We start from the raw sequence: 24,703 nt of genomic DNA, 5'->3' as shown, positions 1-24,703 counted from the left end.
TTCGATTAGCAATCACCATCAACAAAGCTCAAGGGCAATCATTATAATAATGAGGTATAGATCTGAATACGGATTGTTTTTCCCATGGACAATTATATGTTGCATGTTCAAGCGTCGGTAAACCTGACAATCTATTTATATGCACAGACAATTGGACAGCCAAGAATGTTGTATATTCGCAAGTTTTACGTAGTTAAAAACATATATACATATCAATCTATATTCACAGATGGGACACAGGGACACAACTACAATGGCGCGTAACTAATATGGACAGCGAAGAATGTTGTATATTCGCAAGTTTTACGTAGTTAAAAACATATATATATCTATCTATATTCACAGGTGGGACACAGGGACACAACTACAATGGCGCGTAACTAATATGGCGCGTAACGACTTACGCGCGGGGGGGGGGGGGGCGAAGCGACCCCCACCAACTAGGTGTTGGGGTGGCGCGAAGTGCCACCCCAACAGCTAGTTTATAATAAACCTCAAATTTTTGGTATCTGTTTTAAGGTTTTCGAATTACTTTAATCTATTGTCAAAATATATTGAAATATTTGTGTAATTCCCAGTTTTTTACATTTTAAACAATTTAATAAAATTGAAAGTTTTTTTTTGAATACTTATTATTCAAAAGGTTTTTCATTTTTTATTTTGATTCTTTTATAGTTTTTTTTATAGTTTTTTATTTTTTCTTCCTTTTTCTTTAGTTTTTGTCTTTTTTTATTTTTATTTATTTTTTTTTTAGTTTTTTGTTTTTTTTCTTTTTAGTTTTTTTTATTTTTTTTGATTTTTCAGCCTTTTAATTTTCTTTTTTTTTCTTTTTTAGTTTTTTCTTTTCTTTTGGTTTTTTAGCTTTTATATATATATATATATATATATATATATATATATATATATATATATATATATATATATATATATATATATATATATATATATATATATATATATATATATATATATATGTGTGTTTTCTCTTCCTTTTTAATTTTTTCTTTTTTAATTCTTCTTTTTTTAGTTTTTTCGTTTTTTTAGCTTTTTTAGTTTTTTTAGCTTTTTTTTCTTTTTAGTTTTGTACCTTTTTTATTTTTTTATTTTTTTATTAGGTTTTTTCTTTTTAGCTTTTTTCTTTTTTTTCTTTTTTTAGTTTTTTCTTTTTAGTTTTTTACCTTTTTTTCTTTTTTTAGTTTTCTTTTTCTTCTTTATTTTTCAGACGTCATATGCAAACCCTCAACACGAAAATACATACAGCTTATTTTTATATATATAGAAGATAGTGTAACAGACATACAACTTATTTTTTATATATATAGAAGATACTAGCTGTTGGGGTGGCGCTTCGCGCCACCCCAACACCTAGTTGGTGGGGCGCTTCGCGCCCCCCCCCAAGCCCCCCCCGCGCGCGTAAGTCGTTACGCGCCATTGTAGCTGTGTCCCTGTGTCCCACCTGTGAATAGAGATAGATATAAATATATATTTTTAACTACGTAAAACATGCGAATATACAACATTCTTCGCTGTCCCATTGTCTGTGCATATAAATAGCATTTATATTCCCTGTGTCCCCGGTCGTCATTTGTGTCCTGGTGTCCCAGTTTGTATTTTCTCTTTGAGTGTCCCGGTCGTCATTTATATTCCCTGTGTCCCAGTGTCCCGGTCGTCATTTGTGTCCCGGTGTCCCGGTCTGTAATTTCTATTCAAACAATCCCTGTGTCTCAGTCGTATATTATATATCCCGCCTGTGTCCCCGGCGTCCCCGTTGTAGTTGTGTCCCTGCGTCCCGGTCGTGATTTGTGTCCGGGTGTCCCAGTCTGTAATTTTTCTTTGAGGTTCCTGGTCGTAATTTATATTCCCTCTGTGTCGGTCGTCATTTGTGTCCCGGTCTGTAATTTATCTTTGAGTGTTTTTTCTTTTTAGTTTTTTTTAGTTTTTTACATTTTTTCAGTTTTTTTTTCTTCTTTTTTTTTCAGCGTCACTATGAAGTACATATCGCCGAACCTTTGTTTTTTTTAACTTAAATCTGGTAGGCATTGATGACCTTATCCAAGTCAAAATCCCAAACCCAATCATCATCGCTATCATTTTCAGTTTTGATATGTTTTGACTCTCGCTTTCCAGGTGGAATTTCATCTAACTGCGCGGTTTTGCGTTCTTTAGCCGCAAGCCTGTTTTCTTGCTGTTCTTGTGATTCCTCGGCACGCTTTCTTTTCTTACTTTCTCTATCAGCTGCAAGCCTGTTTTCTTGCTGTTCTTGTGATTCCTTGGCACGCTTTCTTTTTTTACTTTCTCTATCAGCAGTAAGTTTTTTGGCATAGACTCTTTGAGCTGCTTCCTCGGCTGTTGCCATTGTAGGTTCTTCAGTCATTTTACAATTAAACATTTTTCCGTGAACGCATGTCTTAAATACCATTAATGACGTCACCGTCATAGCAAAAATGACGACAACTAACTTCATGACGTCAGTCGACACAGAAACATGACGTCACCTAACAGACAGACACACAGACAGACAACTTATTTTTATATATATAGATATGAAAAACATATCGCCGATTTTTTTTTAAGAAGGTTATGGTAGGCATTAATGACCTTATCCATGTCAAAATCCCAAACCCGATCATCATCACTATCATTTTCAATTTTGACACGTTTTGGTTCTCGCTGTCCAAGTTGTTTTTCTTTGACTCGCTTGTGTCGCATGTCCACTAACCGCATGTGTCCTTGGTCTTCATTTTCATTTTTGACACGCCGCCGCTTTTCTTCCAACCCTGTGCGTCTTTGCTCTTCATTTTCATTTTTGACTCCCTCACTTTCTTGATGTTGCGCGCCTTCTAACCGTGTGTTTCTTTGCTCTTCATTTATTTTTAACATGCTCTAATTGTCGTTTTCGCATATCTTTTACCCGCTCATATCTTTGCTCTTCATTTTTATTTTGAAACGTTTTTGGATTTTGCTATCTTAAGACATCAGTAATGGTCTTTGCTTTAGCTACCCATATTAGTGTTGTCGCAACTTACGGTCCAGGTTGTCGATTTTCTCATCTTAGTACGTTTGATAGTTCAGGTTTTTGTCCCAAAGTAACTGCAACTGCAAATTTTCGTTTTTTGGGTCTTCCGACAGACATCTATCTTCTATATATATAAAAATAAGTTGTCTATGTGTGTGTGTCGAGTGACGTCATGTTTGTGTGTCGACTGACGTCATGTTTATCGACTGACGTCATTATAAGGATTGAGCTGTATGCGTCATGAAGTTGTTTGTCGACTGACGTCATGTTTGTCACCTGATGAAATTACATACCGGGACACAAATGACGACCGGGACACAGGGAATATAAATGACGACCGGGACACAGGGACACATCATTAGAATAATGAGGTATAGATCTGAATACGGATTGTTTTTCCCATGGACAATTATATGTTGCATGTTCAAGAGTCAGTAAACCTGACAATCTATTTATATGCACAGACAATGGGACAGCGAAGAATGTTTTATATTCGCATGTTTTACGTAGTTAAAAACATATATATCTATATATATAAAAATAAGTTGTCTGTGGATCTGTGGATCGTGGATCAGGTGACGTCACCTGAAAAAACTGGATCAGGTGACGTCAAAACTGAAAAAACTAAAAAAAGGCAAAAACTACAAAAAAAACTAAAAACTAATAAAAAAAATAAAAAAGCTAAAAAACTAAAAAAACTAAAAAAAGGCAAAAACTACAAAAAAAAACTAAAAACTAATAAAAAAGCTAAAAAACTAAAAAAACTAAAAAAAGGCAAAAACTACAAAAAAAACTAAAAACTAATAAAAAAAATAAAAAAGCTAAAAAACTAAAAAAACTAAAAAAAGGTAAAAAACTAAAAAAACTAAAAACTAAAAAAAACTAAAAAAAAGGAAAAAACTGAAAAATAAGCTAAAATAAAGGTAAAAACCAATAAAAAACTAAAAAAAAAACTGAAAAAACTAAAAAAAAATTTCATCTAAAAAAAATCTAAAAAAAGGCAAAAACTACAAAAAAAACAAAAAACTAACAAAAAAAGTAAAAAAGCTAAAAAACTAAAAAAACTAAAAAAACTAAAAAAAGGTAAAAAACTAAAAAAAATAAAAAATAAAAAAAAAACTAAAAAAAAAGGAAAAAACTGAAAAATAAGCTAAAATAAAGGTAAAAACCAATAAAAAACTAAAAAGAAAAAAAGGAAAAAACTAAAAAAAAATTTCATCTAAAAAACTAAAAAAAACTAAAAAAGGTAAAAACTAAAAGAACTAAAAAAGAAAAAAATAAATGACGACACTCAAAGAGAAAGCGACCAGGACAAAAGGAATGTTCGATTAGCAATCAACAAAGCACCGGGACACAGGGAGTATAAATGACGACCAGGACATAAGTAAAAAAAAAAACTAACAAAACTAAAAAGAAGGTAAAAACTACAAAAAAACTAAAAAGAAAAAAACTAAAAAAAGGCAAAAACTACAAAAAAAACTAAAAACTAATAAAAAAGCTAAAAAACTAAAAAAACTAAAAAAAGGCAAAAACTACAAAAAAAAACTAAAAACTAATAAAAAAATAAAAAAGCTAAAAAACTATAAAAACTAAAAAAACTAAAAAAAGGTAAAAAACTAAAAAAAACTAAAAACTAAAAAAAACAAAAAAAAAGGAAAAAACTGAAAAATAAGCTAAAATAAAGGTAAAAACCAATAAAAAACTAAAAAAAAAACTGAAAAAAACTAAAAAAAGGCAAAAACTACAAAAAAAAACTAAAAACTAATAAAAAAAGTAAAAAAGCTAAAAAACTAAAAAAAAATAAAAAAAACTAAAAAAAGGTAAAAAACTAAAAAAAAATAAAAAATAAAAAAAAACTAAAAAAAAGGAAAAAACTGAAAAAAAGCTAAAATAAAGGTAAAAACCAATAAAAAACTAAAAAGAAAAAAAGGAAAAAACTAAAAAAAATTTTCATCTAAAAAACTAAAAAAAACTAAAAAAAGTAAAAACTAAAAGAACTAAAAAAGAAAAAAATAAATGACGACACTCAAAGAGAAAGCGACCAGGACAAAAGGAATGTTCGATTAGCAGTCAACAAAGCACCGGGACACAGGGAGTATAAATGACGACCAGGACATAAGTAAAAAAAAAAACTAACAAAACTAAAAAGAACGTAAAAACTACAAAAAAACTAAAAGAAAAAAAAACTAAAAACTAATAAAAAAACTAAAAAATCTAAAAATCTAAATAAACTAAAAAAGAAAAAAAAAGGAAAAAAATAAAGGAGAAAAACAAAACTAAAAAACGAATGTATATACAGACCGGGACACCGGGATACAAATGACGACCGGGACACAGGGAATATAAATGACGACCGGGACACAGGGACACAACTACAACGGGGACACCGGGGGAAACAGGGGGATATAAATGACGACCGGGACACCGGGACAGGGAATGGTCGATTAGCAATCACCATCAACAAAGCTCAAGGGCAATCATTAGAATCATGAGTTATAGATCTGAATACAGATTGTTTTCCCATGGACCATTATATGTTGCATGTTCAAGAGTCGGTAAACCTGACAATCTATTTATATGCAAAGACAATGGGACAGCAAAGAATGTTGTATATTCGCAAGTTTTACGTAGTTAAAACCATATATATATATATATATATATATATATATATATATATATATATATATATATATATATATATATATATATATATATATATATATATATATATATATATATATATATATATATATATATATATATATATCTATCTATATTCACAGGTGGGACATAGGGACACAACTACAATGGCGCGTAACTATTATGGCGCGTAACGACTTACGCGCGCGGGGGGGCTTGGGGGGGGGCGCGAAGCGCCCCCACCAACTAGGTGTTGGGGTGGCGCGAAGCGCCACCCCAACAGCTAGTATATATATATATATACTACTATATATATATATATATACTATATATATATATATATATATACCACCCCAACACCTAGTTGGTGGGGGCGCTTCGCGCCCCCCCCAAGCCCCCCCGCGCGCGTAAGTCGTTACGCGCCATAATAGTTACGCGCCATTGTAGTTGTGTCCCTATGTCCCACCTGTGAATATAGATATATATATATATATATGGTTTTAACTACGTAAAACTTGCGAATATACAACATTCTTTGCTGTCCCATTGTCTTTGCATATAAATAGATTGTCAGGTTATCCCCCTGTTTCCCCCGGTGTCCCCGTTGTAGTTGTGTCCGTGTGTCCCGGTCGTCATTTATATTCCCTGTGTCCCGGGTCCCGGTCATCATTTGTATCCCGGTGTCCCGGTCTGTATATACGTTCGTTTTTTAGTTTTGTTTTTCTCCTTTATTTTTTTCCTTTTTTTTTCTTTTTTAGCTTATTTAGATTTTTAGATTTTTTAGTTTTTTTTATTAGTTTTTAGTTTTTATTTCTTTTTAGTTTTTTTGTCCCGGTCGTCATTTATATTCCCCTGTTTCCCCCGGTGTCCCCGTTGTAGTTGTGTCCCTGTGTCCCGGTCGTTATTTATATTCCCTGTGTCCCGGTCGTCATTTGTATCCCGGTGTACCGGTCTGTATATACATTCGTTTTTTAGTTTTGTTTTTCTCCTTTATTTTTTTCCTTTTTTTTTCTTTTTTAGTTTATTTAGATTTTTAGATTTTTTAGTTTTTTTATTAGTTTTTAGTTTTTTTTTCTTTTTAGTTTTTTTGTAGTTTTTACCTTCTTTTTAGTTTTGTTAATTTTTTTTTTACTTGTGTCCTGGTCGTCATTTATACTCCCTGTGTCCCGGTGCTTTGTTGATTGCTAATCGAACATTCCTTTTGTCCTGGTCGCTTTCTCTTTGAGTGTCGTCATTTATTTTTTTCTTTTTTAGTTCTTTTAGTTTTTACCTTTTTTAGTTTTTTTTTAGTTTTTAGTTTTTTACCTTTTTTTAGTTTTTTTAGTTTTTTAGCTTTTTTATTTTTTTTATTAGTTTTTAGTTTTTTTGTAGTTTTTGCCTTTTTTTTTAGTTTTTTGTCCTGGTCGCTTTCTCTTTGAGTGTCGTCATTTATTAGTTTTTTCCTTTTTTTTTTTAGTTTTTTATTGGTTTTTACCTTTATTTTAGCTTATTTTTCAGTTTTTTCCTTTTTTTTAGTTTTTTTTTATTTTTTATTTTTTTTAGTTTTTTACCTTTTTTTAGTTTTTTTAGTTTTTTTAGTTTTTTAGCTTTTTTACTTTTTTTATTAGTTTTTAGTTTTTTTTTGTAGTTTTTGCCTTTTTTTAGTTTTTTCAGTTTTTTTTTTAGTTTTTTATTGGTTTTTACCTTTATAGTTTTTTTAGTTTTTTAGCTTTTTTATTTTTTTTATTAGTTTTTAGTTTTTTTTGTAGTTTTTGCCTTTTTTTAGTTTTTTCAGTTTTGACGTCACCTAATCCAGTTTTTTCAGGTGACGTCACCTGACACATCCATCCACACATCCATCCACACATCCACAGACAGACAACTTATTTTTATATATATAGATATATATATATATATATATATATATATATATATATATATATATATATATATATATATATATATACATATATATATCTATTCACAGGTGGGACACAGGGACACAACTACAATGTCGCGTAACTAATATGGCGCGTAACGACTTACGCGTACGGGGGGTCTTGGGGGGCGCGAAGCGCCCCACCAACTAGGTGTCGCGGTGGCGCGAAGCGCCATCCCAACAGCTAGTTATGATATAGAAATTATTAATGCATTGGAAACTCAACAGCCTTATTTATGTTATGCATGACATCATAAAAGAAAATGCTTATATGATGTCATAAGAAATGCTTATATGATGTACTAACATAGTAGACGACGTCATTTGCAAAAACCAGAATTACGAAACTTGACGAATTTTCTCAGACTTCTGACCTATCTAGATCGTTTTTTTTTTATGTGAGAATATCCCAAGATATCAATTTTGCCTTATATAAATTACTAGCTGTTGGTGTGGCGCTTCCTGCCCCCCCCAAGCCCCCCCCCCCCGCGCTTTTAAGTCGTTACACGCCATATTAGTTACGCGACACTGTAGTTATGTCCCTGTGTCCCACCTGTGAATATAGATAGATATATATTTGTTTTTAACTACGTAAAGCTTGCGAATATACAACATACTTGGCTGTCCCATTGTCTGTGCATATAAATAGATTGTCAGGTTTACTGACTCTTTAACATGCAACATATAGTTGTCCATGGGAAAAACAATCAGTATTCATATCTATACCGCATTTTTCTAATGATTGCCCTTGAGCTCTGTTGATGGTGATTGCTAACCGAATATTGCCTTTGTCCCCGTCGTCATTTATATATCCCCCTGTGCCCCCCCGGCGTCCCTGTTGTAGTTGTGTCCCTGTGTCCCGGTCGTCATTTATATTCCCTGTGTCCCGGTCGTCATTTGTGTCCCGGTTTCCCGGTCAGTAATTTCTCTTTGAGTGTCCGGGTCGTCATTTATATTTCCTGTGTCCCGGTCGTCATTTGTGTCCCGGTGTCTCGGTCTGTAATTTCTCTTTGAGTTCCCGGGTCGTCATTTATATTCCCTGTGTCCCGGTGTCCCGGTCGTCATTTTGGTCCATGTGTCCCGGTCTCTAACGTCATAAAGTCTTCAATGGCTCTGGTTGTGCAGCCAGTTGAGGAAGTTTAACTTTTCCCGAGGCGCAGCACATTCCCGTTGTTTCACCACTAAATTTCAAGGCCTTGCAATAGGGACAAATTTTCGACATAGTCCCGACTTGAACTCATCTACTCAAGCTATATTCATCGACTGGGCTGTACCTGAATGCCAGGCAAAAATTTTCACGTTGCTCTTGTGATTCCTCGGCACGCTTTCTTTTGGCATTATCTCTTTTAGCCGCAAGCCTATCTTCACGTTGTTCTTGTGATTCCTCGGCATGCTTTCTTTTGGCATTATCTCTTGGAGCCGCAAGCCTGTTTTCACGTTGTTCTTGTGATTCCTCGGCACGCTTTCTTTTGTTACTTTCTCTTTTAGCCGCAAGCCTTTTGGCATTATCTCTTTGAGCCAAATCCTCGGCTGTTTCTTCTGCAATTGTAGGATTTATACTAAAATTTCTCGCACGATTTGATTCCTCTGCTGTTTCTTCTGCCATTGTAGGATTTATACTAAATATACTCTTTGTATCGCAAGCTTTATATACTTATAATGACGTCATAAACAAACATACAAAATACATACATGTCGTCATAATTCTCAATCCTTATAGTGACGTCAGTCGACAAACATACAAAAATATATACAACTTTCTTATATGTATATACTAGCTGTTGGGATGGCGCTTCGCGCTACCCCAACACCTAGTTGGTGGGGGTGCTTCGCGCCCCCCAAGCCCCCCCCCCCCCCCGCGTGCTTAAGTTGTTACGCGCCATATTAGCTACGCGCCATTGTAGTTGTGTCCCTATGTCCCACCTGCGAATATAGATAGATATATATATGTTTGTAAAACTTGCAAATATACAACATTTTTCGCTGTCCCATTGTCTGTTCATATAAATAGATTTATCTATATATATATAAATAAGTTGTTTGTGGGTTATGTCTGTCTGTCTGTCTGTCGAGTGACGTCGTGTTTGTCCGCATATGACGCCTGAATTATTTCACACTAATACAAAAGAAGAAAAAAAAACTAAAAAAGGTAAAAACTACAAAAAAAACTAAAAAGAAAAAAACTAAAAAAGCTAAAAAACTAAAAAAAAGGTAAAAAACTTAAAAACTAAAAAAAACTGAAAAAAACTAAAAAAAGGCAAAAACTTAAAAAACTTAAAAACTAATAAAAAAAACTAAAAAAGCTAAAAAACTAAAAAAACTAAAAAAAAGGTAAAAAACTAAAAAAAACTAAAAACTAAAAAAGAAAAAAACTAAAAAAAGGAAAAAACTGAAAAATAAAAGAGAAAAAGAAAACTAAAAAAATATAAATAAAAATAAAAAAAAACTAAAAAAGATAAAAACTACAAAAAAAACTAAAAAGAAAAAACGAAAAAAAAACTAAAAAAGCTAAAAAAATGGTAAAAACCAATAAAAAAACTAAAAAGAAAAAAGGAAAAAAAAACTAAACATTTTTTTCATCACATAATATGACGTCTGAATTATTTCATCATATACCAATTCAAAAACGAATGTATTCAAGCCGATGTAGCTGAGTTGATGAGGCGTTATGTTCCAGGTTCTAGGTTCAAGAGGTTCCAGGTTCGAACCTTGGCTTTAGCATTAATATAAAAGAAGCAAAAATCTAAAGAAGGTAAAAACTACAAAAAAAACTAAAAAGAAAAAAATAAAAAATCTAAAAAAGCTTAAAAACTAAAAAAAAACTAAAAAAAGGTAAAAAACTAAAAAAAGGAAAAAACCATAAAATAAACTAAAAACTGATAAAAAAAACTAAAAAAAGCTAAAAAACTAAAAAAACTAAAAAAAGGTAAAAACTAAAAGAACTAAAAAAGAAAAAAAAAACTAAGAAAAGGAAAAAAACTGAAAAATAAAGGAGAAAAAGAAAACTAAAAAAATTAAAATAAAAATAAAAAAAACTAAAAAGATAAAAACTTCAAAAAAAACTAAAAAGAAAAAAGAAAAAACTAAAAAACCTAAAAAAAGGTAAAAACCAATAAAAAAAACTAAAAAGAAAAAAAGGGAAAAAATTAAAAAATTATTTCATCATATACCAATTCAAAAACGAATGTATATACAGACCGGGACATCGGGGCACAAATGACGACCGAGACACCGGGATGACGACCGGGACACAGGGAATATAAATGACGACCGGGACGCAGGGACACAACTACAACGGTGACGCCGGGGGCACAGGGGGGATATATAAATGGCGACGGGGACACAGGCAATGTTCGATTAGCAATCACCATCAACAAAGCTCAAGGGCAATCATTAGAATCATGAGGTATAGATCTGAATATGGATTGTTTTTCCCATGGACAATTATATGATGCATGTTCAAGAGTCGGTAAACCTGACAATCTATTTATATGCACAGACAATGGGGCAGCGAAGAATGTTGTATATTCACAAGTTTTACGTCGTTAAAAACATATCTATATCTATATATATAAAAATAAGTTGTGTGTCTGTCTGTCAGGTGACGTCATGTTTCTGTGTCGACTGACGTCATGAAGTTAGTTGTCGTCATTTTTGCTATGACGGTGACGTCATTAATGGTATTTAAGACATGCGTTCACGGAAAAATGTTTTATTGTAAAATGACTGAAGAACCTACAATGGCAACAGCCGAGGAAGCTGCTCAAAGAATCTATGCCAAAAAACTTGCTGCTGATAGAGAAAGTAAGAAAAGAAAGCGTGCCGAGGAATCACAAGAACAGCAAGAAAACAGGCTTGCAGCTGATGGAGAAAGTAAGAAAAGAAATCGTGCCGAGGAATCACAAGAACAGCAAAAAAACAGGCTTGCGGCTAAAGAACGCAAAACCGCGCAGTTAGATGAAAATCCACCTGGAAAGCGAGAGTCAAAACATATCAAAACTGAAAATGATAGCGATGATGATTGGGTTTGGGATTTTGACTTGGATAAGGTCATCAATGCCTACCAGATTTAAGTTAAAAAACAAAGGATCGGCGATATGTACTTCATAGTGACGCTGAAAAATAAAGAAGAAAAAAAACTGAAAAAATGTAAAAAACAAAAAAAAAACTAAAAAGAAAAAACACTCAAAGATAAATTACAGACCGGGACACAAATGACGACCGACACAGAGGGAATATAAATGACGACCAGGAACCTCAAAGAAAAATTACAGACTGGGACACCCGGACACAAATCACGACCGGGAATATAAATGACGACCGGGACGCAGGGACACAACTACAACGGGGACGCCGGGGGCACAGGCGGGATATATAGTTGACGACTGAGACTCAGGGATTGTTTGAATAGAAATTACAGACCGGGACACCGGGACCCAAATGACGACCGGGACACTGGGACACAGGGAATATAAATGACGACCGGGACACTCAAAGAGAAAATACAAACTGGGACACCAGGACACAAATGACGACCGGGACACAGGGAATATAAATGCTATTTATATGCACAGACAATGGGACAGCGAAGAATGTTGTATATTCGCATGTTTTACGTAGTTAAAAATATATATTTATATCTATCTCTATTCACAGGTGGGACACAGGGACACAGCTACAATGGCGCGTAACTAATATGGCGCGTAACGACTTAAGCGCGCGGGGGGGTTTGGGGGGGCGCGAAGCGCCCCACCAGCTAGGTGTTGGGGTGGCGCGAAGCGCCACCCTAACAGCTAGTATATATATATATATATATATATATATATATATATATATATATATATATATATATCTTATATATATATATATATATATATATATATATATATATATATATATATATATATATATATATATATATATATATATATATATATATATATATATATATACTAGCTGTTGGGGTGGCGCTTCGCGCCACCCCAACACCTAGTTGGTGGGGGCGCTTCGCGCCCCCCCCAAGCCCCCCCGCGCGCGTAAGTCGTTACGCGCCATAATAGTTACGCGCCATTGTAGTTGTGTCCCTATGTCCCACCTGTGAATATAGATATATATATATATATATATATGGTTTTAACTACGTAAAACTTGCGAATATACAACATTCTTTGCTGTCCCATTGTCTTTGCATATAAATAGATTGTCAGGTTATCCCCCTGTTTCCCCCGGTGTCCCCGTTGTAGTTGTGTCCCTGTGTCCCGGTCGTCATTTATATTCCCTGTGTCCCGGGTCCCGGTCATCATTTGTATCCCGGTGTCCCGGTCTGTATATACATTCGTTTTTTAGTTTTGTTTTTCTCCTTTATTTTTTTCCTTTTTTTTTCTTTTTTAGCTTATTTAGATTTTTAGATTTTTTAGTTTTTTTTATTAGTTTTTAGTTTTTATTTCTTTTTAGTTTTTTTGTCCCGGTCGTCATTTATATCCCCCTGTTTCCCCCGGTGTCCCCGTTGTAGTTGTGTCCCTGTGTCCCGGTCGTTATTTATATTCCCTGTGTCCCGGTCGTCATTTGTATCCCGGTGTACCGGTCTGTATATACATTCGTTTTTTAGTTTTGTTTTTCTCCTTTATTTTTTTCCTTTTTTTTTCTTTTTTAGTTTATTTAGATTTTTAGATTTTTTAGTTTTTTTATTAGTTTTTAGTTTTTTTTTCTTTTTAGTTTTTTTGTAGTTTTTACCTTCTTTTTAGTTTTGTTAATTTTTTTTTTTACTTGTGTCCTGGTCGTCATTTATACTCCCTGTGTCCCGGTGCTTTGTTGATTGCTAATCGAACATTCCTTTTGTCCTGGTCGCTTTCTCTTTGAGTGTCGTCATTTATTTTTTTCTTTTTTAGTTCTTTTAGTTTTTACCTTTTTTAGTTTTTTTTTAGTTTTTAGTTTTTTTAGTTTTTTACCTTTTTTTAGTTTTTTTAGTTTTTTAGCTTTTTTATTTTTTTTATTAGTTTTTAGTTTTTTTGTAGTTTTTGCCTTTTTTTTTAGTTTTTTGTCCTGGTCGCTTTCTCTTTGAGTGTCGTCATTTATTAGTTTTTTCCTTTTTTTTTTTAGTTTTTTATTGGTTTTTACCTTTATTTTAGCTTATTTTTCAGTTTTTTCCTTTTTTTTAGTTTTTTTTTATTTTTTATTTTTTTTAGTTTTTTACCTTTTTTTAGTTTTTTTAGTTTTTTTAGTTTTTTAGCTTTTTTACTTTTTTTATTAGTTTTTAGTTTTTTTTGTAGTTTTTGCCTTTTTTTAGTTTTTTCAGTTTTTTTTTTAGTTTTTTATTGGTTTTTACCTTTATAGTTTTTTTAGTTTTTTAGCTTTTTTATTTTTTTTATTAGTTTTTAGTTTTTTTTGTAGTTTTTGCCTTTTTTTAGTTTTTTCAGTTTTGACGTCACCTAATCCAGTTTTTTCAGGTGACGTCACCTGACACATCCATCCACACATCCATCCATCCATCCATCCACAGACAACTTATTTTTATATATATAGATATATATATATATATATATATATATATAATGTTTTTAACTACGTAGAACTTGCGAATATACAACATTCTTCGCTGTCCCATTGTCTGTGCATATAAATAGATTGTCAGGTTTACCGACTCTTGAACATGCAACATATAATTTTCCATGGGAAAAACAATCCGTATTCAGATCTATACCGCATTATTCTAATGATTGCCCTTGAGCTTTGTTGATGGTGATTACTAATCGAATATTCCCTGTGTCCCGGTCGTCATTTATATATCCCCCCTGTGCCCCCGGCGTCCCCGTTGTAGTTGTGTCCCTGTGTGCCGGTCGTCATTTATATTCCCTGTGTCCCGGTGTCCCAGTCTGTAGTTTCTCTTTGAGTGTCCCGGTCGTCATTTGTGTCCCCGTGTCCCGGTCTGTAATTTCGTCAGTCAACAAATATGACGTCAGTCGAAAAACAGCTTCATGACGGAATAATGCTCAATCCTTATAATGACGTCAGTCGTCAAACGACGTCAGTTGACATACAAACATGACGTCAGTCAACACACCAACAAACAACTTATTTTTATATATATAGAAGATAGACTAGTGCGTTGGAAACTCAACAATCTTATTTATGCTATACATGACATCTATATGAAAAAGCTTATATGATGTCATAAGCAATGCTTATATGATGTACTTACATACTAGTAAAAACCAAATACATTTACATGTATTACAAAAATACATTTGTAAAAACCAAAATTAAGGCTCTTAACGAATTTTCTCAGCCTTCTAACCTACCTAGATCTTTTTTATGCCAGAATATCCTTAGATACCAATTTTTTCCAAAAAATATGAAGCCGTTTTAGAAAAAAATCCACAATTATTGCTCACTAATACATCTTCTATATATATAAAAATAAGTTGTATGTGTGTTATGTTTGTCGAATGAAGTCATGTCATCATGTCGTCATGAAGTTAGTTGTCGTCATGTTTGTTATGACCATGACGTCATTAAAGGTATTTAAGAAATTCGTTCAAAGACAAATTTTTAATTGTAAGAAGATCGTGGACGGAAAAATGTTTAATTGTAAATGTTCAGCTTGCGGCTAATAGAGAAAGTAAGAACAGAAAGCGTGCCGAGGAATCACAAGAGCAACGTAAAAACAGGCTTGCGGCTTCAAGAGATAATGCCAAACGAAAGAGTGCCGAGGAATCACAAGAGCAACGCGAAAATTATCGCATGGCATTCAGGTACAGCCCAGTTGATGATTATAGTAGATGTGTTTAAATCGGGACTATGTCTAAAATTTGTCCCTACTGCAAGGCCTTGAAATTTAATTTTGAAACAATGGGAATGTGTTGCGCCTCAGGAAAAGTTAAACTTCCTCAACTGGCTGCACCCCCAGAGCCATTGAAGACTTTGCTTACTGGTGATCAGTAAGCTTTACTTATGGTGGGTGATCAGTTTTTACCTCGTGATATTATTCTTCATAAGCGAAACGCTCAGTTGGTAAGAATTGCTGAAACTCATCGGTGATGCCCTACAATATCCTATCATTTTTTGGGATGGAGTCGACGGATACCACTTTAATATTAGATTGATAAATCCAGCCACTAACAAAGAAATGAATAAGAAATGCAGTGCAATGCATTATTATTCCTATAGACTAATGATTCGGCAGGATGAAGACAATTATATTTAAAAATGCCGTCAATTGTTTCAACAATACATCGTTGATATGTATGCAAAAATTGAATCAGAACGTTTGCTATTTATCCGTCTGAATCAGACCAAACTCCGCTCTGAACAACACATTCATTTGCGAGATGCAGTTGTAAATGACGGTAATACCACAAATGTTGGAAGATTAACGATTTTACCGTCGTCATATGTTGGCAGTCCCCGTCATATGCATGAATATGCTCAAGATGCTATTGCGTATGTTCGTCTCTATGGTCGTCCAGATTTATTTATTACATTTACATGTAATCAATCTTGGGACGAGATACAGCAGCTTTTACTTCAAGGACAATCGGCGGTTCAGGCAATGATGGTTACCCACATTATAAAAGAAGATCTACTGAAGATGGCGGTAGAACAGCAATAATAAAGAAGCGTAACGGTACCACCATCGAAGTAGATAACCAGTGGGTTGTTCCATATTCCCCATTATTATCAAAGGCAGTGACATGGTAGTTTTTGGCTTGCAGTCCGAAATCAAAGATATCGACGAAATCGTACAATATCAGGCTAGAAGATACATAAGCAGTAATGAAGCTGTTTGGCGAATTCTTTCATTTCCGATACATGAACGTAGTCCAGCTGTTGTTCACTTAGCGGTACATTTACAGAATGGTCAACGTGTTTATTTTTCGGAATCCAACGTGCAACAAAGAGCCCTGAATCCACCGGATACAAAGTTAACTGCTTTCTTTTCGCTATGCAAAAATGATCCTTTGCAAAAAAAAACTGCTGTATACTGAAGTGCCTTCGTATTACACGTGGAATACTAAAAATAAAGTATTCGAACGTCGAAAACAGGATAAGTCAGTCGACGGTCAATCTACCATCTTCAAAGATACCACGATAGGAAGACTCTACACCGTTCACCCCAATCAACATGAATGCTTCTTTCTACGCCTGCTTTTGGTGAATGCACCCGGTCCGACGTCCTTTGAGTATTTGGGAACTGTAAACGGTACTATATATGACACTTACCGTATTGCATGCCATGCTCTGAATTTATTGGAGAATGACCAACACTGGGATAACTGCATCAATGACGCGTGCGAATCGTCAACTCCAAGTCAAATTCGTACATTGTTTGGAATCATACTAACAACTTGGTCTCCTTCAGCTGCTACAGAGTTATGGGAAAAATATAAATCGAAAATGTCCGAAGATATACTCCATCGAAAACGGTTAGAGACGTCAGCTCTAGCCGCAACGTTGCTGCCTGGTGGAATAACTGCTCATTCCGCTTTGAAATTGCCTCTGAATTTGCATTCTACAGAAACTCCCACGTGCAATATTTCCAAATCATCTGGGATGGGTAAAGTATTGCAGCAATGCAAACTTATTATTTGGGACGAGTGCACAATGGCACACAAAAAATCGCTCGAGTCTGGATCTATGTTTGAAAGATTTGCGAGGGAATTCGAAACCCTCTGGCAGCACATTAATATTGCTTGCGGGAGATTTCAGGCAAACATTACCTATAATACCTAGATCAACCCCTGCAGACGAAATGAATGCTTGCCGGAAAAATTCTAATTTATGGGCACACGTAAAGACATTAAAATTAACTATAAGTATGCGTGTCCGATTGCAAAACGATGACTCTGGTCAAACATTTTCAGATCAATTGCTGGCAGTTGGAAACGGAAAGCTCCCAGTAGACTCAATTTCAGGATGTATACAACTACCTGCTGAAATTCTGTAATTTAGTGACGTCCAAAAATGAATTGATTGAAAAAGTATTTCCGAATATTCTAAACAATTATAAAAATAACTAGCTGTTGGGGTGGCGCTTCGCGCCTGTGAATATAGATAGACGTGTCCCTGTCGTCATTTATATATCCCCTTGTGCCCCCCGGCGTCCCCGTTGTAGTTGTATATTCCCTGTGTCCCGGTCGTCATGTATGTCCCGGTCTGTAGTTTCATCTTATAATGAAGTCATATACAAAGCCTTATATACTTAGAATGACGTCATATGCAAACCCACAAACAAACAAACATGCCTACAAACAACTTATTTTTACATATATAGATATAGTTTCTTTTTTAGTTTTTCTTTTTTTAGTTTTGCAGTTTTTTTATTTTTTTTTAGCTTTTTTTTCTTTTTAGTTTTTTACCTTTTTTATTTTTTTGCTTTTTTTAAAAAGTTTTTTCTTTTTAGGTTCTTTCTTTTTTTAGTTTTTTTCGCGCCATATTAGTTAAGCGCCATTGTAGTTGTGTCCCTGTGTACCACCTGTGAATATAGATAGATATATATATGTTTTTAACTACGTAAAACTTGCGAATATACAACATTCTTCGCTGTCCCATTGTCTGTGCATATAGATAGATTGTCAGGTTTACCGACTCTTGAACATGCAACATATAATTGTCCATGGGGAATACAATCCGTATTCAGATATATACCTCTTTATTCTAATGATTGTCCTTGAGCTTTGTTGATGGTGATTGCTAATCGAACATTCCCTGTGTCCCAGTCGTCATTTATATATCCCTCCTGTGCCCCCCGGTGTCCTCGTTGTAGTTGTGTCCCTGTGTCCCGGTCGTCATTTATATTCCCTGTGTCCTGGTCGTTATTTGTGTCCCGGTGTCCCAGTCTGTAATTTCTCTTTGAGTGTCCCGTTCGTCATTTATATTCCCTGTTTCCCGGTCGTCATTTGTGTCCCGGTGTCCCGGTCTATAATTTCGTCAGTCGACAAACATGACGTCAGTCGACAAACAACTTCATGATGGAATAATGCTCAATCCTCATAATGACGTCAGTCGACAAACATGACATCAGTCGACACACAAACATGACGTCAGTCTACAGACATACAACTTATTTTTATATATATAGATATAGATATAGTTTCTTTTTTAGTTTAAATTTTTTTAGTTTTGCAGCTTTTTTAGTTTTTTTAGCTTTTTTTTCTTTTTAGTTTATTACCTTTTTATGGCACTTGGTATTAACCAAGTGACATATAGCAATCGCAAATTCTGTCGGTCAATGTTCATTCTAACATTGACAGTTGGAAAATTCTTCACGTGCCAAGCATGCTAAAGCTCAACAATTTATAATAAACCTTAAATTTTAAGTATCTGTTTTAAGGTTTTCGAATTACTTTAATCTATTGTCAAAATATTTTGAAATATTTATGCAATTCCCAGTTTTTACATTTTTAGTTTCAGTTTTCTTTTTCTTCTTTATTTTTCAGACGTAAATACATATCGCCGAACCTTTGTTTTTTTTTTAACTAAAATCTGGTAGGCATTGATGACCTTATCCAAGTCAAAATCCCAAACCCAATCATCGTCGCTATCATTTTCAGTTTTGATACGTTTTGACTCTCGCTGTCCAGGTTGATCTTCATCTAATAGCGCGGTTTTGCGTTCTTTAGCCGCAAGCCTTTTGGCAATAACTCTTTGAGCAGCTTCCTCGGCTGTTTCTTCTGTTGTAGGATTTAGTAACATTCTATCTTTTACGATGTTTTTCAATTTGTTAATGTTCATTCTAACTTTGACAGTTAGAGAAATCTCTACGTGCCAAGCTTGATAAAGCTCAACAATTTATAATAAACCTCAAAATTTTAAGTATCTTTTTTAAGGTTTTCAAATTACATTAATCTATTGTCAAAATATTTCGAAATATTTATGCAATTCCCAGTTTTTACATTTAAACCCTCAACACAAAAATACATACAACTTATTTTTATATAGATAGAAAATATAATCTGGCGTAACAGACAAAGTGTAACGTAACACACAGACAACTTATTTTTATATATATAGATATAATCTGGCGTAACAGACATAGTGTAACAGACGTAACACACATGCAACTTATTTTTATATATATATACTAGCTGTTGGGGTGGCGCTTCGCGCCACCCCAACACCTAGTTGGTGGGGGCGCTTCGCGCCCCCCCCCCCCAAGCCCCCCCGCGCGCGTAAGTCGTTACGCGCCATAATAGTTACGCGCCATTGTAGTTGTGTCCCTATGTCCCACCTGTGAATATAGATAGATATATATATATATATATATATATATATATATATATATATATATATATATATATATATATATATATATATATATATATATATATATATATATATATATATATATATATATATATATATATATATATATATATATATATATATATATATATATATATATATATATATATATATATATATATATATATATATATGGTTTTAACTACGTAAAACTTGCGAATATACAACATTCTTTGCTGTCCCATTGTCTTTGCATATAAATAGATTGTCAGGTTTACCGACTCTTGAACATGCAACATATAATGGTCCATGGGAAAACAATCTGTATTCAGATCTATACCTCATGATTCTAATGATTGCCCTTGAGCTTTGTTGATGGTGATTGCTAATCGACCATTCCCTGTCCCGGTGTCCCGGTCGTCATTTATATCCCCCTGTTTCCCCCGGTGTCCCCGTTGTAGTTGTGTCCCTGTGTCCCGGTCGTCATTTATATTCCCTGTGTCCCGGTCGTCATTTGTATCCCGGTGTCCCGGTCTGTATATACATTCGTTTTTTAGTTTTGTTTTTCTCCTTTATTTTTTTCCTTTTTTTTTCTTTTTTAGTTTATTTAGATTTTTAGATTTTTTAGTTTTTTTATTAGTTTTTAGTTTTTTTTTCTTTTTTTTGTAGTTTTTACCTTCTTTTTAGTTTTGTTAGTTTTTTTTTTTACTTATTTCCTGGTCGTCATTTATACTCCCTGTGTCCCGGTGCTTTGTTGATTGCTAATCGAACATTCCTTTTGTCCTGGTCGCTTTCTCTTTGAGTGTCGTCATTTATTTTTTTCTTTTTTAGTTCTTTTAGTTTTTACCTTTTTTAGTTTTTTTTAGTTTTTTAGATGAAAATTTTTTTTAGTTTTTTCCTTTTTTTCTTTTTAGTTTTTTATTGGTTTTTACCTTTATTTTAGCTTATTTTTCAGTTTTTTCCTTTTTTTTAGTTTTTTTTTATTTTTTATTTTTTTTTGTTTTTTACCTTTTTTTAGTTTTTTTAGTTTTTTTAGTTTTTTAGCTTTTTTACTTTTTTTATTAGTTTTTAGTTTTTTTTGTAGTTTTTGCCTTTTTTTAGTTTTTTCAGTTTTTTTTTAGTTTTTTATTGGTTTTTACCTTTATTTTAGCTTATTTTTCAATTTTTTCCTTTTTTTTAGTTTTTTTTAGTTTCTAGTTTTTTTAGCTTTTTACCTTTTTTTAGTTTTTTAGTTTTTTTAGTTTTTTAGCTTTTTTATTTTTTTTATTAGTTTTTAGTTTTTTTTGTAGTTTTTGCCTTTTTTTAGTTTTTTTAGTTTTTTAGCTTTTTTATTAGTTTTTAGTTTTTTTTTATAGTTTTTGCCTTTTTTTAGTTTTTTTCTTTTTAGTTTTTTTGTAGTTTTTACCTTCTTTTTAGTTTTGTTAGTTTTTTTTTTACTTATGTTCTGGTCGTCATTTATACTCCCTGTGTCCCGGTGCTTTGTTGATTGCTAATCGAACATTCCTTTTGTCCTGGTCGCTTTCTCTTTGAGTGTCGTCATTTATTTTTTTCTTTTTTAGTTCTTTTAGTTTTTACCTTTTTTAGTTTTTTTTAGTTTTTTAGATGAAAATTTTTTTTAGTTTTTTCTTTTTTTCTTTTTAGTTTTTTATTGGTTTTTACCTTTATTTTAGCTTATTTTTCAGTTTTTTCCTTTTTTTTAGTTTTTTTTATTTTTTATTTTTTTTAGTTTTTTACCTTTTTTTAGTTTTTTTTAGTTTTTTTAGTTTTTTAGCTTTTTTACTTTTTTTATTAGTTTTTAGTTTTTTTTGTAGTTTTTGCCTTTTTTTAGTTTTTTCAGTTTTTTTTTAGTTTTTTATTGGTTTTTACCTTTATTTTAGCTTATTTTTCAGTTTTTTCCTTTTTTTTAGTTTTTTTTTAGTTTTTAGTTTTTTTAGTTTTTTACCTTTTTTTAGTTTTTTTTGTAGTTTTTGCCTTATTTTAGTTTTTTTAGTTTTTTCGCTTTTTTATTAGTTTTTAGTTTTTTTTGTAGTTTTTGCCTTTTTTTAGTTTTTTTAGTTTTTTAGCTTTTTTATTTTTTTTATTAGTTTTTAGTTTTTTTTGTAGTTTTTGCCTTTTTTTAGTTTTTTCAGTTTTCAGTTTTGTCACCTGATCCAGTTTTTTCAGGTGACGTCACCTGATCCATCCACAGATCCACACACAGACAACTTATTTTTATATATATCTATATATATAAAAATAAGTTGTCTGTCCGTTACGCCAGATTATATCTTCTACATATATAAAAGAAAACAAACTAGAATGTAAAAACTGGAAATTGCATAAATATTTCGAAATATTTTGACAATAGATTAAAGTAATTCGGAAAAAGAAAAATGGTAAAAAACTAAAAAAAAAAAACTAAAAAGAAAAAACTAAAAAAAAATAAAAATTAAAAAGATTAAAAAAAGAAAAAACCTAAAAAGAAAAAACGTACAAAAATAAAAAAGATAAAAAACTAAAAAAAAACTAAAAAAGCTAAAAAACTAAAAAAAGAAAAAACTAAAAAAAAAACTGGGAATTGTACAAATATTTCAATATGTTTTGAAAATAGATTAAAGTAATTCGAAAACCTTAAAACAGATACCCCAAATTTTGATGTTTAATTTAAATTGTTGGAGCTTTAGCATGCTTGGCACGTAAAGATTTTTCCAAGTGTCAATGTTAGAATGAACATTGAGAAATTGAAGAAAACAAATCAATAAAAAGAAGAAACTAAAAAAAGAAAAAACTAAAAAAGAAAAAAAACTAAAGAAGAAACTGTATCTATATCTATATATATAAAAATAAGTTGTCTGTGTGTGGATCTGTTGATGGATCAGGTGACGTCACCTGAAAAAACTGGATCAGGTGACAAAACTGAAAACTGAAAAAAACTAAAAAAAGGCAAAAACTACAAAAAAAACTAAAAACTAATAAAAAAAATAAAAAAGCTAAAAAACTAAAAAAACTAAAAAAAGGCAAAAACTACAAAAAAAAACTAAAAACTAATAAAAAAGCTAAAAAACTAAAAAAAACTAAAAAAAGGCAAAAACTACAAAAAAAACTAAAAACTAATAAAAAAAATAAAAAAGCTAAAAAACTAAAAAAACTAAAAAAACTAAAAAAAGATAAAAATCTAAAAAAACTAAAAACTAAAAAAACTAAAAAAAAAAGGAAAAAACTGAAAAATAAGCTAAAATAAAGGTAAAAACCAATAAAAAACTAAAAAAAAACTGAAAAATCTAAAAAAAGGCAAAAACTACAAAAAAAACTAAAAACTAATAAAAAAAGTAAAAAAGCTAAAAAACTAAAAAAACTAAAAAAACTAAAAAAAGGTAAAAAACAAAAAAATAAAAAATAAAAAAAAATAAAAAAAGGAAAAAACTGAAAAATAAGCTAAAATAAAGGTAAAAACCAATAAAAAACTAAAAAGAAAAAAAGGAAAAAACTAAAAAAATTTTCATCTAAAAAACTAAAAAAAACTAAAAAAGGTAAAAACTAAAAGAACTAAAAAAGAAAAAAATAAATGACGACACTCAAAGAGAAAGCGACCAGGACAAAAGGAATGTTCGATTAGCAATCAACAAAGCACCGGGACACAGGGAGTATAAATGACGACCAGGACATAAGTAAAAAAAAAACTAACAAAACTAAAAAGAAGGTAAAAACTACAAAAAAACTAAAAAGAAAAAAAACTAAAAGAAGGCAAAAACTACAAAAAAAACTAAAAACTAATAAAAAAGCTAAAAAACTAAAAAAACTAAAAAAAGGCAAAAACTACAAAAAAAAACTAAAAACTAATAAAAAAAATAAAAAAGCTAAAAAACTAAAAAAACTAAAAAAACTAAAAAAAGGTAAAAAACTAAAAAAACTAAAAACTAAAAAAAACTAAAAAAAAGGAAAAAACTGAAAAATAAGCTAAAATAAAGGTAAAAACCAATAAAAAACTAAAAAAAAAAACTGAAAAAACTAAAAAAAGGCAAAAACTACAAAAAAAACTAAAAACTAATAAAAAAGTAAAAAAGCTAAAAAACTAAAAAAACTAAAAAAACTAAAAAAAGGTAAAAAACTAAAAAAAATAAAAAATAAAGAAAAACTAAAAAAAAGGAAAAAACTGAAAAATAAGCTAAAATAAAGGTAAAAACCAATAAAAAACTAAAAAGAAAAAAAGGAAAAAACTAAAAAAAATTTTCATCTAAAAAACTAAAAAAAACTAAAAAAGGTAAAAACTAAAAGAACTAAAAAAGAAAAAAATAAATGACGACACTCAAAGAGAAAGCGACCAGGACAAAAGGAATGTTCGATTAGCAATCAACAAAGCACCGGGACACAGGGAGTATAAATGACGACCAGGACATAAGTAAAAAAAAAAAACTAACAAAACTAAAAAGAAGGTAAAAACTACAAAAAAAACGAAAAAAAAACTAAAAACTAATAAAAAAAACTAAAAAATCTAAAAATCTAAATAAACTAAAAAGAAAAAAAAGGAAAAAAATAAAGGAGAAAAACAAAACTAAAAAACGAATGTATATACAGACCGGGGCACCGGGATACAAATGACGACCGGGACACAGGGAATATAAATGACGACAGGGACACAACTACAACGGGGACACCGGGGGAAACAGGGGGATATAAATGACGACCGGGACACCGGGACAGGGAATGGTCGATTAGCAATCACCATCAACAAAGCTCAAGGGCAATCATTAGAATCATGAGGTATAGATCTGAATACAGATTGTTTTCCCATGGACCATTATATGTTGCATGTTCAAGAGTCGGTAAACCTGACAATCTATTTATATGCAAAGACAATGGGACAGCAAAGAATGTTGTATATTCGCAAGTTTTACGTAGTTAAAACCATA

The 24,703-nt window shown here is 31.9% G+C and overlaps 1 protein-coding gene across 1 annotated transcript in view; it reads left to right on the top strand.

Moving 5' to 3' along the window:
* Window positions 1-24,703, top strand: part of LOC136031945 (WD repeat and HMG-box DNA-binding protein 1-like) — a 49,730-nt gene that overhangs the window by 757 nt on the left and 24,270 nt on the right. The window lies entirely within an intron of this gene.

This window comes from Artemia franciscana, chromosome 1, assembly GCF_032884065.1.
Source record: "Artemia franciscana chromosome 1, ASM3288406v1, whole genome shotgun sequence".
In the NCBI taxonomy this organism is placed as follows: Eukaryota; Metazoa; Arthropoda; class Branchiopoda; order Anostraca; family Artemiidae; genus Artemia; species Artemia franciscana.
The sequence above is the reverse complement of the archived record's forward strand: the minus strand, read 5'-3'. Positions and strand labels throughout refer to the sequence as shown.